The sequence below is a fragment of the Chionomys nivalis genome, chromosome 9 (assembly GCF_950005125.1).
Source record: "Chionomys nivalis chromosome 9, mChiNiv1.1, whole genome shotgun sequence".
In the NCBI taxonomy this organism is placed as follows: domain Eukaryota; kingdom Metazoa; phylum Chordata; class Mammalia; order Rodentia; family Cricetidae; genus Chionomys; species Chionomys nivalis.
Window position 1 is genome coordinate 39,284,666 of NC_080094.1, and position 18,343 is coordinate 39,303,008.

An 18,343-nucleotide genomic window follows, 5' to 3' on the forward strand; every position below is an offset into this window, starting at 1 on the left:
TAGGTAGGAACAGAGAAGGAAAATGCTATGGCAACAGTTTCTGGCTTTCAGAGACATCGTCTCTATCTGCTCAGGAGCTTCTAAGTTTAAAACGACACCTCCTCAAAAAGGGGAACCAAATAATGCAGCATATGCTTGTGGACCGAGAGGGCCATGAGTCCTGCCCTTTGAGTGCATGTGGCCTGAGCTAGCCTCGCTCATTAAGTTGTAATCACTCTGTTGCACATGAACCTAAAGCTTGTGAGCATACAGGGTTATCTGGGGTTTGGTAGGACAGAAATTTTAGAACTGTTCTGTAGGTGAAGACCCAGCGTTATGTAACAGAAACATGCGGGTATTACTCTAAAGCTTCTAGGGGAGCTGAAAGGCAAACACCGCTGGATAATTCCTTTATTTGCATTTGGTAGTTCGCTGAATTTTTTTAATTATTGCTCTATAAATCAGAATGAACCTCTTTGGGGAGTAGACATGGCGCTCTCATTAATTGTAATGATGTCCAAATATTTCTTTTATTAGAGGATACTGTGTGCGGTCAATAAATAGTAATTGCCTTAAACACATGTCATAGCCAATGTCATGTTAAAGGGCAAACTACAAAGCGTTTTTACCTATGTTGTCAGTTTGAATCTCACTACGATTTTAGAAGGTGGGCAAGGGAAAATATAGGTTATTGTTTTACCTTCCTCAATGTAAGACATTGAGAAATTAAATGACCTTCGGAAATGTCATATGGTTACTTAGAATTAAAATAGAAAAATCACATGTTTTAACTTTATAGGGATCGTATTCGCTTCTCTTTATATAACATTTTGACTCCAAAACACAGCACATTATGACTGCCATTACAAAGCTTTATTAAATGACAGTCTGAAACCTAAAAATATTAATAATCTAGATTCTTGATATGTATAAAGTGCTGATTTAAGTATAGACATTCTAACACAGTATTTGCTTCAAACTGCCAATATACTTAATTGCATTTATTTTTTTTTTAAAAAAAAACATGTTAAGAGATAGATCACTAGCAACTCAAATTATAAAGTAACACTTGAATTAATACTGAAGCTCAATATCTTTTGGTATATATCTGCATCTTAGTATTTCATCAAAAAATTCACAAGTCTTGTATAAATGATTACATACACAAAATGGAGGCAAATGTGGCTAATAAGATTTCAGCTCTTATAAACATAAAACATAGACCGTTTTAGCAATAATTATGTAAAATTTATTTTCCTGTAATTCTGTAAAATTTATAAAGAAAGGAAGCATTCATCCTCTGTGTGTATGTGTGTGTGTGTCTGTCTGTCTGTCTGTCTGTGTCTATGTTGATCTCTCTCTCTCCCTCTCGCCCTCTCTCCTCCTCCTATTTTAATAAGGAAAGAAAAGATAGATTTACCATTAGAATGTATTACTTACATTTGTGACCTTCTACAAGATTGAGTTTTTCTTATTTAAAAAATTGGAACATTTAAGGCAGTGGTTCTCATCCTTCCTAATGCGGTGACCCTTTAATACAGTTCCTCATGTTGTGGTGACCCCCAAGCATAAAATTATTTTTGTTACTATTTCATAATTGTATTTTGCTACTGTTCTGAATCATAATGCAAATATCTGTGTTTTTGGATGGTCTCAGGTAACCCCTATGGAAGGGTCCTTCGACCTTTGAAGGGTCGTGACCTACAAGTTGAAAACCATTGATTTAAGGGATGACTGGTTAGGTTACTTGAGCAACCAAATTTAAAAATTATTCAAAATAAAATACAGATTGAAACCATCCATATACTTTAACTGAGTACAAACCATTTGCACTGTGTATAGTGGATAAACAAATAGCAATATAAATGCAGGAGAGTTGCCTGTAAAAGACTATAGTGATTTCTTTTATGGTACATTATTGCAGATATCATGACCTTATGAGTTGTTGAATAATAAACTAAATTTATTCATGATGGTCTGCTTTCATAATAAGATGGTAGATGGGGGAAATTCTTGCCAATGGTTTTAACCATTCTGCATGATTTGTACAATGTGGTTCTCTGGTAATTATTTTTTTACATTCCTTTTCATTCCTGATAGAAATTATTCTTCATTGACACCAAAGAGTGCTTAAATAAGTTGAAAGGGAAAAAATGGAAGGAACAGTTTTAATTTTTTCCTCCTGGGAGTATCATTTTCAAAAAACAATAATGCAATGTGTGAGTTCATGTGTGTGTGTGTGTGTGATCTTAGACATGGCTTACACATATGAATATCTATTAAATCAGTTAGCTTATCACTGATGATTCTTATTTGCAATACAAACTGGATTATTAAATCTTTAATTTGCATCTATATTTAATTTAACAACTGTCTAATTGTCTTGAAGAAGATATATTTGGGTCTTTACCATAACCATAAAAGTAATAAAAGAAAATTTAGCAATAAATCATACTTGGAGATACTGACAAATGGGGCTGGAAAGACAGCTTAGTGGTTAAGAACACTGGCCATTTTCTCACTTCCATGGCATATACATGGCACTTAGACATTCAGGCAGATGAAACATAAATACCCATAAATAAAGATATTAACAAAGATCTCCAGAATAAATCTGATCCATTGCTCACACCTGGAATGTGAAAAGATAGGAGAAATGGTGTTAATGTGTGCATTTGTATAGATGATGGATGTGTCTATCTTCAAAATCACAGCCACTGCTAGACGGCATCAAATGTCAGGTATAATAATTATGACTCAAACACACTAGCTTTGTGATATCCAGTAGGTCCTCTGGGTCCTTCAATGGATTCATTCCAATCTATGTACTCACTCATACTAGTTTTTGTGACTCTCCTGCCATCTGATGATCCCTGCATTATACAAGTAGTGAAAGTGTATTTCTAGTTTTGGTGGGAGAAAGTAAGACCACATGTGGAAATATGAATGACATTAATGTGTGTGTAGTAACATTTTTGAAGCAAAAGGAGGAAGGGCTGTAAATGACAAGAAAAGGAGGCCCTTGGGAAAGGAGGGTCTTGACAGAAGAATCAAGTTAACTGAGATGGGAAACAAGGAAATGCAGACAAAAATACATCTTCATGCAAGTAGACAATGCAAAGATGGAACTCTTTATATTTCCATGTTTATGAATTTGCAATAAAAAGAAATTAGGACCCAAATCCATCATGTTTTGTATACCATAACTCTCTGTATGGTCTCTCTGACAATTTATGTACACACACATATGCAAAATAATGGCATCCACAAAACTCTTTCCAAATGAAATAAAACTTTTCAAGTTGGTGCATCTCTAAAATTGACTGGCATGGAATCATGACAAAATTCTGAAAATTGATAAACATTACTTATTAGAAAGTGATGTTTATGTGCTTCATGAAGAAAAGGCTGTTCTTTGTTACAGCTGAAATTTGGGTATTGAGATTTCTATCCACCTTATAGTGAAGTATAAAAATGATACTACTGTACAACACCCATGACATGCCAGCCAAAGTGCACACGTAAATGCAACACAAATCATAGAAGCAGGATAACCCAACTAAACTAAACTAGACTCACACACTTATTAAGCCAGAAATGGTCTCACACAGCCTTTCCTTTGTTTAGCTCACCCTAGAACAATTATCTCATTATATCAATCATTACAGACCTCAAATCCTTTCTAGAATAGAAAACAACTGGAGAGAAGAACTGAAATATAAGTTGTCATCGGAATATTTTGTTCATCTGTTGTCAAACACCATCACATTTAGAAAGGATCTGAAATTGAGATTGGGTTTCCTGATGCACTCAACTTTCCTGGTCTTGATGTGATTGCCTTCACTCTACAATTTCTTTTGTCCCTCCCACATTTATTTCAACAGGAGCTGTTTGTACAAGCTGTTTGTACAAGGTTGTTTTGAAAGAAACAATCAGAAAAATGGCCCTTTCATTGGCTGGGTTTTTAGCAAGACCTGAAGAAATGGCATGTATGAATTCAGTTAAAACAAATGGTTTTACCACAGAGGATGGAAGAGACATAGGCATGCCAAACCTCGCAGTGCACTGAAGCAAAGGAACAATTTTCATCTTTGTGCCAGTCATTCTGTAAGTGTTCTGGCTAGGTTTTAGTCGATTAGGTGGGGCTGTAAGTCTTAGCCCGTGGAGCAAAGTCTCCACTGCTTCAGTGTGTAAGGTCTTAGGCCAAGGAGCATAGTCTCACTACTTCTTAACAGAAGGTGAAACTTTGCTAAATTGGGGAAAAGTTAAAGCAAGACTTATAGGAGTTTGTGATTTTTGTTGCCTCATCCTTTAATCTATCTCTCCAAGAAATATCTGTGGACCTATGAAAGATTAGGCAATCAGAGACTCATATAAAATAATTTGTTACCTGACTTCTGAGATCATTTAAGTGTTTAAAAATCTCCCTCAGGAGGTGTCAGTCCCCAGTGAATTTAGTCACTTTAGTGATAATTGTCTATCTGAAATTATTTTCATACTACCTTGAAGCTAGGCTAGGGTCTATAAGGGCATTACAGAGGGAGGGAGAGAGGATGAGAGTGGAGACACAGCCTTTTGTTCTCTGGTAGGAGCCATTCAAGTCCAGCAACTGGGGGGGTATATCTTTACAATAATATATTTTACTTTACAACAATATATGACAATAATTTATAATAACATATATTAGTAATAATATTATTGATATATATATATATATAATATATATATTACTATGCCTGTAGTCTTGATGCCTTCACCCTAAGCTGATGAAGTTCTGAGCCTAGGAAACACCTTTGCTCCTAGCACCCTGTTGTTGGCTTCCCTACAATCCTTTATACCCCAAACTAATAGAGCTGGGAGAATAAAGAATGAACCTGCTTAGATCTCTGCTCTCTGGTTTCTGGGTCTGTCCATTCCTTGTTCTGCCTGGGGTGGGTGGGCTGGAGCTAGAATAATCCTTAAATTGTTGAAGGAGAGAGATCAAGTTACAAAGATTTCACTTCTCCTTTCCTCCCCCACCCCGAAACCACCAGCTCTCTGTGTCCTTACCTCTAAGAAACTGCCCCAGCCATTCAGGTCCAGGTAAGAACTCCAAAGGGGTGCCTGAGATCCTAGCGGCGCTTGGGTTTTTGTAGAATTCCAGGCTCCAAGTAAGGGTTTCAATACGGAAAATGGTTTCTGCTCAAAGACGTGTAAGCAAAGAGGGCCAAAAAGCGCGCTGGGAACCACGGTGGGGGTGGGGCCCGGAGTCAGGTGGCCTGACGTTAGGTTTTGTTCTCCTTCACTCTTTTTCTCAGTATCTGGGGACAAGGTTGGAGTGTGGGGCATTCTAGCTAGAAGAAAAATCCAGTCTTCCACTTTAAGGAGCGTGTCCAGGGACAAACCAGGGCCCTGCCTTTAATCAAAAAGTCTTCAGCTCAGAGGCAGCTCCTGAGCTCAGAGACTGCATAGCCCAGAGGGCTCCCAGAAGCCAGTCTCTGCACAGTTCTATCGATGTGCCGCCCAGTGCTACTGCAGGACCTGGGAGCTGCATTGCTGCAGACCCGCCAAAGAGCAACCTGTCCATCCGGACTCGCCCCTTCTCCACTGGATGGAGCAGATTACAACTCTGGCCTCTCACAATTTATACAAACCAAGGAGTCATTCTCCATAAACCTTTGAAGTTTTATATATAAAATTCGCATCCATGGGTATGAAAGCATCGCGTTTTGGATTGGACTTTTCCTATGTGTTTACTTTTAGTTTGATTTTTTTTTTATTTAAAAGCAAAGTTAATTTCTCAGGCTTGCCCCAAACTGTAAGACTCCCGAGGCTCCTCAGAGACCCGAGTTCCTCAGAGTTTTCTTCAACTCTCCAGTTCAAGATGGGCATCTGTCAGTGCAATTTCCAGGCCCAAATCTGTTTTCTTCCAGGGATTTCCCGCGCCTGCCACCCTTCTGATGAAAAGCCTAGCTGTGGATATTCGGTAGCTGTTCACAGCCCTGTCTCAACCGAAGCCAAAGCGCCCTTGAATCCCAGACCAAGGAAACCAGAACCAGCTATGCACACCGACGCAGGTCACCCTGAGGTCCGGAGCCCTGCAGCTCTGCTATTCCCTTTGACTAAGCGCACAGATGGGGCACGCCTCCTGCCTGGCACTCTCAGTCAGCGACACTCCTGGGAGATGCAGGCTGATGGATCACCTCATTTCCCAATTTGATGGGCCGGAACCTGGCTGGGGAGGTTGGGTCTGCAAGCCGGAGGCGGTCTCGGGAACGCTCGGTGCTGATTTTATCTGGGAGAACAGATAACCAGATACGTATCTAAAGAGAGAACTCGAGCCCACAAAAACTAGGCTTCAGTTTCTGTTCTCTCGGTACCGGTAAGGCGCATGTGGTGTTTGCAAGGAAGCTGAGTGTGGTGGATGTTGCCAGGGAGCCTCCGTGTAGGCATCCACTGGTTCTTTCAGGCTGCAGGCTGTAAAATACAAGGCCTGGCCCTTCTGATGTCGGGGAAAGAAGCGTGGGTGGAGTGAAATTAGCAAAAATCAAAGTAGAACAAAGATCTGGTCTACATCTTGCAAGAACGGGAACTTGGTTCATCCCAGGCCCACGCAAGACAGGACAAAGAGCACGTGCGTGTGTGACACCATGCACAGACCGTAACACCCGGCTTTAAGGAAGGCAGCCTGAGGAACCTGTGTGGAGTCCAAGTAGCAGTAGAGTATCATGAAAGACAAGAAGAATCCCTTGTCCAACTCTCCGAGGGATCCAGAAAGTTGCACCCAGGGAACAGGGCAAGGCCGCTTATTGTCCCAGCACCAGGATGCCAGTTCTAACAGGAGTTGTAAAGGGTGACTCCTAAGATTTCCATCCCCATGACTGAGCTTAAGGGAGAGAAAGCGCTAGGGTGAAGAAATCAAGCCATTAGAGACTTATGTGTCTGGAGTCTGACCGTAGAATTTGTGCTGTTTGGTTTTCTTTAAGCTTTGGGGAATCTTCCTCCAGAACTCTGGAGCTCCAGTTCCTACAAGGTCTTTGTCCTAAATCCAAGGCATTTGTTCTAAAGTGGAGTTGAAGGATGCCAAGGGAATTAGCTTGGATTTTCCAGGATTCCCTAATTCAGATGGACACACAGCAGAACAAACTGTTCGGCCCAAACCACACAGTTGGGAAAAGGTGAGTTGCAGTTTACCTAGCTCAGGGCATCTAGGTGAAATAGGGCTCAGAATGTGGTTCTTGGACTGATAACATCGTGTTTCCTGGGAGGCTACTGAAAAGCAGGGTCCTTCCAGGAGGATTACCTCAGAATCTGCCTTTTCAAATGCTAACCAAGGAACCTCTGAGTGTTGCAGTGGGGGAAAGACCGGGCTTCACTCAGAGAGCCTGAATTTAGCTGTTGCCAGCTTGTTCAAGAGTTTCACAGGATTCTCTTCACCTGTCAACTGGGAATTGTTTTGAAAGCCCTGGAGCTTCTATGCACACCAAGACAACATGTGGAACTAATGAAACTGAGATCCATAGCTAGTGAAGTCAACATCTGGCCTCCGTGTACACCCACATGGATACATGCCTGCACCCACATGCACATGTGCATATGCCCACATGGACATTTACCTGCAACCACACACACACACACACACACACACACACACACACAAATTAGAAATAAACATTAATCAAGAGTAGTTCTTCCCAGTACAAATGGAATGCACACTACACACACAACGTAAAATATTCTGATAGGCTTAAAATAAAAAGAAAACTATATTATTAATTTTAATAATATACATTAACACAAAATAATATTCAAAAATTAATATTCTGATATCTAATGTAACAAATATGATGAATTTTTTGTTTGAAGTCTTTGAGATCTGGCCTCTCTAATATGGTCCAGCCACATTTGAAATGCAGAAAAGTCACAAGTGTCTGGTGACTTCTGCATTTGACAGAGTAGGCCTTGAAATGCCATCAACTGGAAAGGCACATTGAATTTCCTTGGTTCTCTTGGAAACTGTCTGGAAATGCACATAAGCCAGAATGTCTAAAACTCTGACTGTAAATAGTTACGCAAAGATCAAATGTCCACATGGCTGGGTTCTACAGAAGGTTCTTCCTAGCTTCTTGAAGAAGCCACTGGTTGCCTTAGGGGTGTGTTCTCACATCTCCGCCCGCTTTTCTCTCTCAGAACAGTTCTTTCTATCCACATGGTATCATCTGCATGGAACTATAATCTCTTTAAGACTCACCTAAATACCACTGCCCTGGAGGCTAGGCCTTCATTGGAATTGGAGGTTTGGAGGTATGATCACCACATGTTTTTTTGTTTTCATGTGAAAGGCAAGAGAGATGTGAGAAACGAAAGGATGCCACAGGTAAGGTTACGTCAGTCACGTGGGATAGAGACCAAAGCCCTGCATGTTTCTCATATGTTGATCAGCTGGAGTTATGTTTTGGAAAGAAGTTTAGTTGCAACTTTTGTTCCTTTGTTCTTGCTCCAACATAAACATCCACTGCTGTTTCCCTTAACTGTGACCTCTTCCTGCAGTTGAACTGTTACCCTAAACTCTTACTCCATGAAATTCTGGTAATATTAAACATGTAATTGATCCTTACCTTAGGGATCAATTCCTGTTGCTAGGATGGAGGATAAGACATTTCTCAGTCTATGAGAAGGCATTCTTGCTCTTATTTGGACTTGGTGAAGAGAATGTTGGGGTCTGGAGCTGTTAGAAGATGACAGATAGCTTGAAGTAAGAGAGAATGAAAATGGCAGATGGGTATTAACCATTGTGCTACAGTCCCAGACTCCATTATTACTTTGAAAATAACTATTGTAAAATACAAAACTTTTAAGATAGAGCACTGTGCTAGGTAATTTTATGTCAGCTTGACACAGCCTATAGTCATCTGAGAGGCAGAAACCTCAAGTAAGAAAATGACTCCATAAGATTCAGCAGTAGGCTGTAGAGCGTTTTCTCAATTAGCAACGGACGTGGGAGAGCTGAGCCCAATGTGGCTGGCGCCACTATATGCTGGTAGTTCTGGCTTCTATGAGAAAGCAGACTGAGCAAGCCATGAGAGGCGAGTTAGTAATCAGTACTTCTCCATGGCCTCTGCATCAGCTCCTGTCTCCAGGTTCCTGCTCAGTTTGAGTTCATGTGTTGGCTTTCTTCAATGGATAAAGCCAAATAAACCCTTTCCTTCCCATGTTACTTTTGGTCATGGTGCGTCACCACAGTGTTGCAGGAATATTTCTGCACTCCAGCACCGATGAGAGTGGAAGAAAAATTCCACCAGTGGGCCAAAGCCACAATGGTTCCTTAAGAGCCTCAGTGTAGGGTCCAGTTTTCATTATTTCATTGCATACTTTAAAACCATAAGGCGGGGCCGACAAACAAGTAAGATTTTACAGAAGCCTTCTTGACAGCCAACGAGTTGTTAACGACAGCAACCCATTCTTTCAGCTATTTCTCCAGGTCATTCTTTTCCAGGAACTTGGCAAGTAAGCAGTACAAGCAGTGCTTTAAGCAAGTCACTAAATAAACCAGTAAATCAGTTCTAATAATTGGTCTTTTCTCCCTTCTTCTACTTCAACATTCATAATTACCCCAACTAAAACAAGCCAGTTTGGGGGGAATGTTATTTCTTTAACATGTCCTGTGAACCACCTGCAATCCAAGGTACTTTGAAAACCAGAGGTCAGATTCAAACAAATCTAGTATCTGACAACAGGATGCATTTGCTTCTCACAGCCAATCCTTCAACCCAAGAGAATAAAGTTTGAACTAGACCTTCATGGAAGTCTCGGCAAGCAAAGCTAATGCTCCTTGTATGAGCAATACACTCCACACTTACCTGACCACCATTGTACCAACACCATTGTGTTGTGGTTATTTTCTTTGCTAGTTAAGAACTCCTTAAGGGGAAGGACTGTATTTAATCCATCTGTATCCTCAATACTTGTAAAAAGATCTAGAATACTGTAAACTAATTTGTAAAAATAGTCAAATGTTTTATTAATTTACACCTCTCTATAGCATCCTTTTGTTGCGTTCATAAACTATGTTAAATCAGCATGCCATGAGGTAAAAATCCTATGTAATCATGGTCTTCTAAAAGTATCTGGTTCATTACCAATGGGTGAGGTCCTACTATATAATCACTTGTGAGTATTTATCAGAGATTGTCTTTTTTTTTTTTTTTTTTTTTGATAAAAAGAAAGCCAGGCAGAGGCAGTATACAGCTTTAATCCAAGCACTTGGGAGACAGAGGAAGGGGGATCTCTGTGAGTTTGAGGCCAGCCTGGTCTACAATATCAGTTCTAGGACAGTCTTGTTACACAGAGAAACTCCATCCTTAAAAACCCTAAGTAAATAAATAAATAGAAAATATTTTGCTTTGTGTATCAAGGACTTTAAGGCTAAAAGTTGTTGTCAAAACACACAAAAAGTTTGAAAATCTATAGATAATAATTGTTGAATTCAACCTCCCTTTATCATTTTAGAGCATTCCTAGCATGCTCCCATTCGAATCTGAAAGTATGATGTGTCCTGGTGACAGAATTATAGTTTCCCACCATCTGTCATTCTTTTTTTTTTTTTTTTTTTTTTTTTTTTGGTTTTTCGAGACAGAGTTTCTCTGTGGTTTTGGAGCCTGTCCTGGAACTAGCTCTTGTAGACCAGGCTGGTCTCGAACTCACAGAGATCCGACTGCCTCTGCCTCCCGAGTGCTGGGATTAAAGGCGTGTGCCACCACCGCCGGGCCCATCTGTCATTCTTGTCTTTCTTTTTCTTCTCTGGACAAGGAACTACGGGGCTGTTCTTGGCTCTTCCTCGGAAAGTGACTCTTCCTTATGTGTTCCTTTTTATACCGTTCGTTTTTCCTCTTCATAGATGTCTGCTCTCCTATTATCTGTTCCAGCTCCTATACTTTAGCTTTGATTTTAATCTTGGCTCTCTTTTCTGTCTTTTCAATACATTCATCCTCTTTATCTGCCTCTTCTAGTTTTTTAGAGCAAGTTGAAAGTGTGGAGCCACCAGAGGGGTTGTTAAGTCTTCACTTCGCTTCTATGTTCCTACTTTACTATTGTCCCTAGTCTACTTATTTTTCTTGTCCCAGAGACCTTCCTGAGTTGTTTTAGGTTGACCAACAAAACACTAGGTATCATCCTTGCCCTTGGGCCTTTGTCCTTGCTTCTTCCTCACCGGGAAAGCTCTTACTCCCCTTTCCCATGTGTCTTCAAATGCTACATTCTCACAGAGCTTTCTCCTCGGTATCCATCCTATTCAAACAGCACTGCTCTCTCTCCGCAGCTACACTTTCCATGCTTCTTCCAGCTTTTCCCTTTTCTTGTCTCCTTATGCACTTCATATTAAAAGGATCTGTACTGTTATAAGATACACTATCGATTTTGATACTATAAAAAAGGAAACATGCCATTAGCTAAGCTGTGGCAGGCCATTGATTAAGACTCATTCAGATTGAATAAAGAAGAGAAATTGTGGCTTACAATCAACGAAACATGTTCATTTATAGCATCTATTGTTATCTCATTTGGGTAAAATGAAGATTTTATCTTTTTAACTACTTCTCCAGTGTGTTGAAAAAGAGAGACATTTAAGTTTTGGTTTCTAAAATGATTTTTAATATTTGAAAATATTAATATTTAATTTTTTGTTAAATGTGAGAGAATAAAAATTCCTGTGTTTGTGAAGAAGATCAGAGCTAAGTAAACCATTAGGAAACAATATAGCAAATGTTTCAATTGAAGATTGCATGGAATGTTTTTTGGAAGCAGAAAAGGGTATCACTCCCAAAGCTAGACTGCAGAAGGTCTCTGAGGGAGATGCTGACCAAGTTGATCTAGCAGATGTTATAGAAAGCTGTCTGTATCTGTAGGCTTTTAAGCATCAGAAAGAACTGCATCGAAGATTAGAAATGCAAGAGTAAAGTCAGAAGTATAGGGTGTGATTCCACACGAAAAACACATTGTGTCTGAAAGTGTACCAACCTAAGGCAGCAGTTCTCACTCAGTCTTGAGTGTGCATTAGAACGTGGAGGACTTGCCAAACTGGATTCTGTGGAACTTGTCCCATATAATCTGATCTAGAAGGATGGGGCAGGACAGCAATAGAGTCCATGTATTCTGACTGCTACCCACCTGATGTGGAGAGAGCATGAGTCTCTAACAAAGATATGTTCTTAGTCACTCACTCTCCAAAGCTTTGCCTTGCCTTTCTGTTTTATTTTGATAAAAAAAAAAAAAGCCTAGAAGATGCTATCATGTGTCCTCCTCTGCCTCTGCCACCATCCCTCCCTCAACCTCTTTACATTGCTCACATCTAGATACTCTCCTGCCCCAGGCCCAGTGCTCTTACTCGTCTTTTTGCTGGAAATGGCTATCAGTAAAGATTGGGGTTGGCTCTAAAAGATAGAAAACTCAGTTAGTGTGGCTTATATCAGTGTATATCTCCCAAAGAAATACATTCAGATGCTTGTTTAGTTGTTCCAGGGTGGCTCCCCATTCCCAGAGACCCTGGCTTCCCCAAACTGGCAAGATGTTCATTCTCCACAATTTCATGTGGTTCAACCAGCACAAGAATTACACAAGGCAGAGTAAGAGAATGATCAAGGCAGATGCCTTCAGGCACACGCGAGTGTGTGTGTCTGTTGTGTCTCTGTGTGTGTGTGTGTGCGTGTGTGTGTGTGTGATATTTGTTATAAAAGCTGGGGCTGTGTACATGATAAATAAGTACTTGTTCACTGAGCTAAAACTTTATTCCTTGGTTCTTTGAGAAGAGGTATTGCAATGTCATCTGGACTGGCCTTAGACTCACGGTTTTCCTCCCCCTGCCTCCTTAATGCTCAGCTGTGGTCTGTTAAGGAAATATCACTAAAGATTCCACTGGGCTCTTTCCATGATATTCCATTGCTCAGAAAGTAGTCATTTAATTATGACTGATTTCTAGAGAGTCTGGCAAATCTAGTATTTCTTCAGGAAAACTACACAGCCACCTGCAGTTCTCTGAGCAGATGGCTGCTGAGGGGGTGTTAGTAGACTTCATTACAATAGCACCTTTCAAAACAGCAAAGATGCCCAGTGTTGCCCACAATGGGGCTCATGAGAAGCAGATTGGCTTCAAATTAATGTAGGATTATTGTATATGGAAATTATTTCTGGAGATTGATGCCAATAGGTCTCTTCCTGTGCTCATATGTACCTTATTGCCCTTCCATAATCAAGAAGAATGATGGGAGAATTTTATTTCTTGATCACACAAAGATCAGTACAGGTATCGAGATGGATTCTCCTTCCTGGATGCCTCTGCTCTAGGCAGTGACTCCAGGATCCGTGCTGTTCTGTCTTATAGTTCTGCTATCTTGTGACTTCAGCGGTACTGGTGTCATACATTGCTGTAGGAATTCCTACTGCCAGTAGCCTTTTAGTAATCCGCCCACTTGGGCATGGCCTCTTATACTATTTATGCAGATGTAAAGCACACATCCAGCCTCTTTTCCAGCTGCGGGATTCGGTTACTGTTCCCCATTCCAGCAGAGGACTGTGATCAGTGACTCTACCCCTAAATAAATAACTTTTATTATACTCAATTCTGAGCTAGTGTGAGATTTCTTTTTTAGCATCCTTCTTCAATACATTGTCAGTAGTTTTCAAGTTTCTAATCATTTGGTTCCCTTTCTTGGCCTGTACTGAAAGACTGCAAAAACTCAAGCCTGAATGGTGATGTAATGTGACCTCTTATGCCACTGACCTGCAACCCCTTTATTTTGCTCACATCTGGACGTTATCCTGCCTCAGGCAGGTCATCGTAATGGGGAGTGTGTAGTAGAGCAAAGTTGTTCACATCATTAGAGCCAGGGGGAGATGGATGGAGGGAAAGAAGAGGAGGAGAGGAAGGGGAGAAGGTGAGGAGGGGAAGAGGAAGAGGGAAAGAAGTCTCTTTCCCTCTGAAGGATCTTTCTGCTTCAGACTTGACAGACAGTGTGAGTATATTTGATCAACAAGATATGGTAGACATGTATTATAATAGCATTGTCATAACAGCTTCCTGTTTTTTATATTTAACTTCCAGATTCCCCCCCCCCCACACACACACCCGCAAAGGGAGACTTGAACTTGACCTCTAAGTCCTAGGAGGTCATGTGGAGAGCCAATGCCTACGCAGCCACTCCAACCACAGCTGACATATAAGTGTCGTGGTGCACCTTCCTGCCCCAGCTGGGTTTGCAACCAAATGTAATCATGTAATTGAATGAAGTCTTGTGGATGAGCCCAGCCAAATGAGGCAGAAGACCTGGCCAGATGAGTCCAGCCATGGTATCAAAAGAAATCATAAATTTTTGTTGTTTTAAGTCCTAAGCTTTGGGATATTTTGTTATGTTTACAATGATTAATGAAGCAGCAGAGGGCCGGGCAGTGTTGGCGCACGCCTTTAATCCCAGCACTTGGGAGGCAGAGGCAGGCAGATCTCTGTGAGTTTGAGACCACCCTGGTCTACAAGAGCTAGTTCCAGGACAGGCTCCAAAACCACGGAGAAACCCTGTCTCGAAAAACCAAAAAAAAAAAAGAAGCAGCAGAGGAGCAGAGGATTTTATTCTTAATACAGAAGGATTGTTGCAGAGATTTGAGCAGATTAGTAACAGAATCCGATTTATTCTCCATGAGAACCACTCTGCTATTGTATATGAGATGACCGCAAACACCAGAACATATGAGTACTTGTTAGATACACAAACAGTTCCACCTAAACCCTGTCTCCAACTCAGGCAGTTGCAGAGCATCAGCGTTCTATAACTGATGGGAAGGAATAGCATGAATTCTCAGTGAAAGTAAAATTCTGTGCTCTGTCCTGCCAGTTCTTGGAAGAGGATCCAGTCTGGACATAATTTGGAGGAAGAGCTTACTTTATTGACTATGCCAAGTATATGAGAAGAAGTACTTAGAATTTTAACCCTAGTCTGGAAATATGATTATAGCATTAATGGCTGTAATATGGAACTAAGGGCAAGACCATACCCAAAAGTTCCATTCTTGATGAATTTGAAATGGCTATAATAGATCAATGACAGCTATGTGTATGTGAAGGTCAATGAGTAGGGAGCCACAGCCTACCCATGCTGCTGAGTCCGATAATTAAAGATATTTCTTGCTACTTTGGAGTGAGGCCACGTTGCTTTGCTCTGCTCTAGTTTTGCAAACAAATGAAAGATATTAGTGAACTCAAATGCTATACTTCCACATTGAGAATTAAATTTAGAAAAGCACATTGTCTGTGAGACAAAGCCCCGTGGCTTTCTTGGCACCCAGCATGCTTAACTAGTGGACTTGGGGTGATTAATGGGCTCATGACCCACTTATGGGCTGTTTCTTCCATTATGAACCTGGAAGGCTAGCCGGATTCCGTCTTGACTGGAAATGCAAGCATCAGCATTAACAACTTGTAAGTGAAAATAAACAGAAGTCATAAGCCCGTCACCTCTGGTGGGGGGATTATTGTTGCCAGAGTATGCCTCACATTATGGTACCTGCCTGTGTAGCTTTACTTTGAACCCTCTTTCCTAAAATCTTCACAATGGAAAGTACATTTCTAGGGTAGATCAGATGGTTTTGGTGATCAGTGTTCATCCATTAAAAGCAAGTTACCTTGGAGTTTTAAGGACTTGTATTGACTTTTCACAGTTCTTGCCAATATAATTAATCTTTATCATAGGATAGACAGTGAAGGATGTTTGTCCTACTTTGATTTCTTCTGCTATTATGAAATACAGACCAAAAGTGACCTGGGAAAGGAAAGGGTTTGTTTGACTGATAGGTTACAGCTCATCATCAAGGCAAGTCAGGGAATGATCTCAGTATGCTGACCACAGACATAAAGCAAAAGCCGTGTATGAACACTGCATACTGCCTTAGGAATCGTGGCTTCCTCGGCCTGCTTTTCTACAATCCTAGAACTGTCTGCCCAGAGGTATCCCACAGGGGGCTGGACTTTCCATCTTAAGCATTAATCAAGAAAATACCTCCATAGTCTTGCCCCAGGCAAATATGGAGGCAATTCTCTCTCTCTCTCTCTCTCTCTCTCTCTCTCTCTCTCTCTCTCTCTCACACACACACACACACACACACACACACACTGACACCCAGGGATGGTTATTCCAAAATGGTAGTGGTATTCTTTGTCACACTGATGTCTGAATAATTACGTCTGTCTCAGCGTACAGGCCTTCCCATTTCCTCTCTATTGTCTCCGTTACTGCACAGCCCCCTTAGGACTGCCTATGTCCAATCTGTTTATTCCTCAGTTTTTCTGTAGCTGACCTTTATCAAGTAGTTATGTCTGCTTGTTCCTGAATGTCATTTTTTAGTTCCTTGTCAATCTCTTTTAGTGTAGTTCTTCTTGGATTGGTTCTAATCAGTTTCCATTGCTGACTTTGAGAGGTGGCATGGGAAACACTGGAACAAAAGTGTTCTACTTTCTTCTGTTTCTGTAACAAATTCCACAGCCCAAAGCAATTTTGAGAGAAAAGATTTATCTGAACTCACAACTCCAGGTCACAGTCCATCATTTAGGGAAGTCAAGGCAGGAACCTGAAGCAGGAACTAGGGAGGAACACTGCTTTGCCGGCTTGCTTACTAATTTTCTTGAACAGCCCAGGAGCACCTACTTGCCCAGGAATTGTGGGGCAATTAGCAATCAAGACAATGCCCCATAGACACATGCCCACAGACCAAGCTGATTTAGGCAATTCCTCAAGGAGGAGCTCTAGGTTGTGTCAAGTTGACAATAAACTAACCAGCACAAGGAGAATAAAGAGAAAATGCTCCACATTACACCCTCCCCACTTTCTTTCTACCCCCCCCCACTGCTACATCCATTAACCAAGAAATTCCTTCTCTTCCTAAAAGAGGGTATCGATTAACCTCTCTGTAAAGAAACAAAGATTTAGGTTTGTGCCCCAACTCTTAGATAACTACACCTCTTAGCTGGCGGCCACTTAGCATCAGGCTTCAAGGAAGTTTTGTTATTTTTGACATAATTCCTAATAATCTTCAGAAAATGTGCATTTATTTCTGTATAATGAATGATATGCTAACTCTTCCCATTTATGTTGCATCATAAGCATATACCTATTTTTCAATGTGTATTTTAAAGGGTTTCGGATTATGTACATGTAGCGAGGCACATGAATCTTAAGTGCACACCCACGTCAGTGTTATGTCCACACAACCTTCACTCAAGTCAAATCATAATTTAACAGCTCTTAAAATCTTTAGTTTGGGACTCTTCCACATGTTTATAGTTTGAAGAAATTTGAGTTTTTGTATATGTGACTCTTGTTTGTAAATATAACTCTTGGAATTAAAACAGTAATTTTGAAATATTTTACCAGTCCAATAAAAGTAACAATCAATCTATGACCTGTTAGCATATTGACTAATACTACATATTAACTAATATGTGACTACTTTTAATGAAAGAATGACAATATTAGGCATTGGTAGAGTACTGTTTACTGTTTACGTCATCACACGTCTTTCTATGTCTAGAAATCACAGGCATCTGGTGATTTTCATTTTAATCTGTTGCTGTGTCATTTTCATTTGAATGTACACACACACACAACTCACATTCACACCTTAGCTTTCCACAGAGATGAACTGAACTGGAAACTAGAGATACTTGCAGGTCCTCATGCAGGCTGCTGAGAACCCAGAATGATCCAAGGGAGTCTGTCACACATTCTGAGAACCACTTCTCCACACCATTCTCATCACCCCAGGTCACCTCTTAGGGAACCTGTTCTGACCCTCCCCAAGATATTCCATGATTAGTCTTACATGGAGTCCACATGTGTTGATACAACTAGTTTCTAGTTTAATATGAAGAATGAAGAACATGCATCTTCGTGAACACGCAGACTCATTTCTTTTGGGATGAAATTTCTTGGGACTTAAGATAAGCAGCTGCTTAACAAAACAGACTTTTGAGTCTTGGAAATATTCTCATTTGTTGAATTGTGATCGAGTCTAAAAATGCCCAGTATGAAGCAGTTCAGGGGCTGCACCCCACACTGATTTCTAAGAAAGTCAGTCAAGGAGAGGAAAACAGAAGGGGCATTGCCTCCTTTATTGTTACAGGTACAGTGTTTTCTTTTTATGCAGAAACAATGATGTTGCCATTTAAAACTATCTTCTGTTCCTTCTCCTTAATAGAGAGGCAGATTGCTTTTCATGAAACATTAAAGACAAAGACTCATAAATATTCGTGCCAGATACATCACCTCAGATTTATGATACTAAAGGTGTAATCACTAAAGTGGGCCTGGGATTCTCCAAACCTTTGAGTTACCACAGAAAAGTTCAA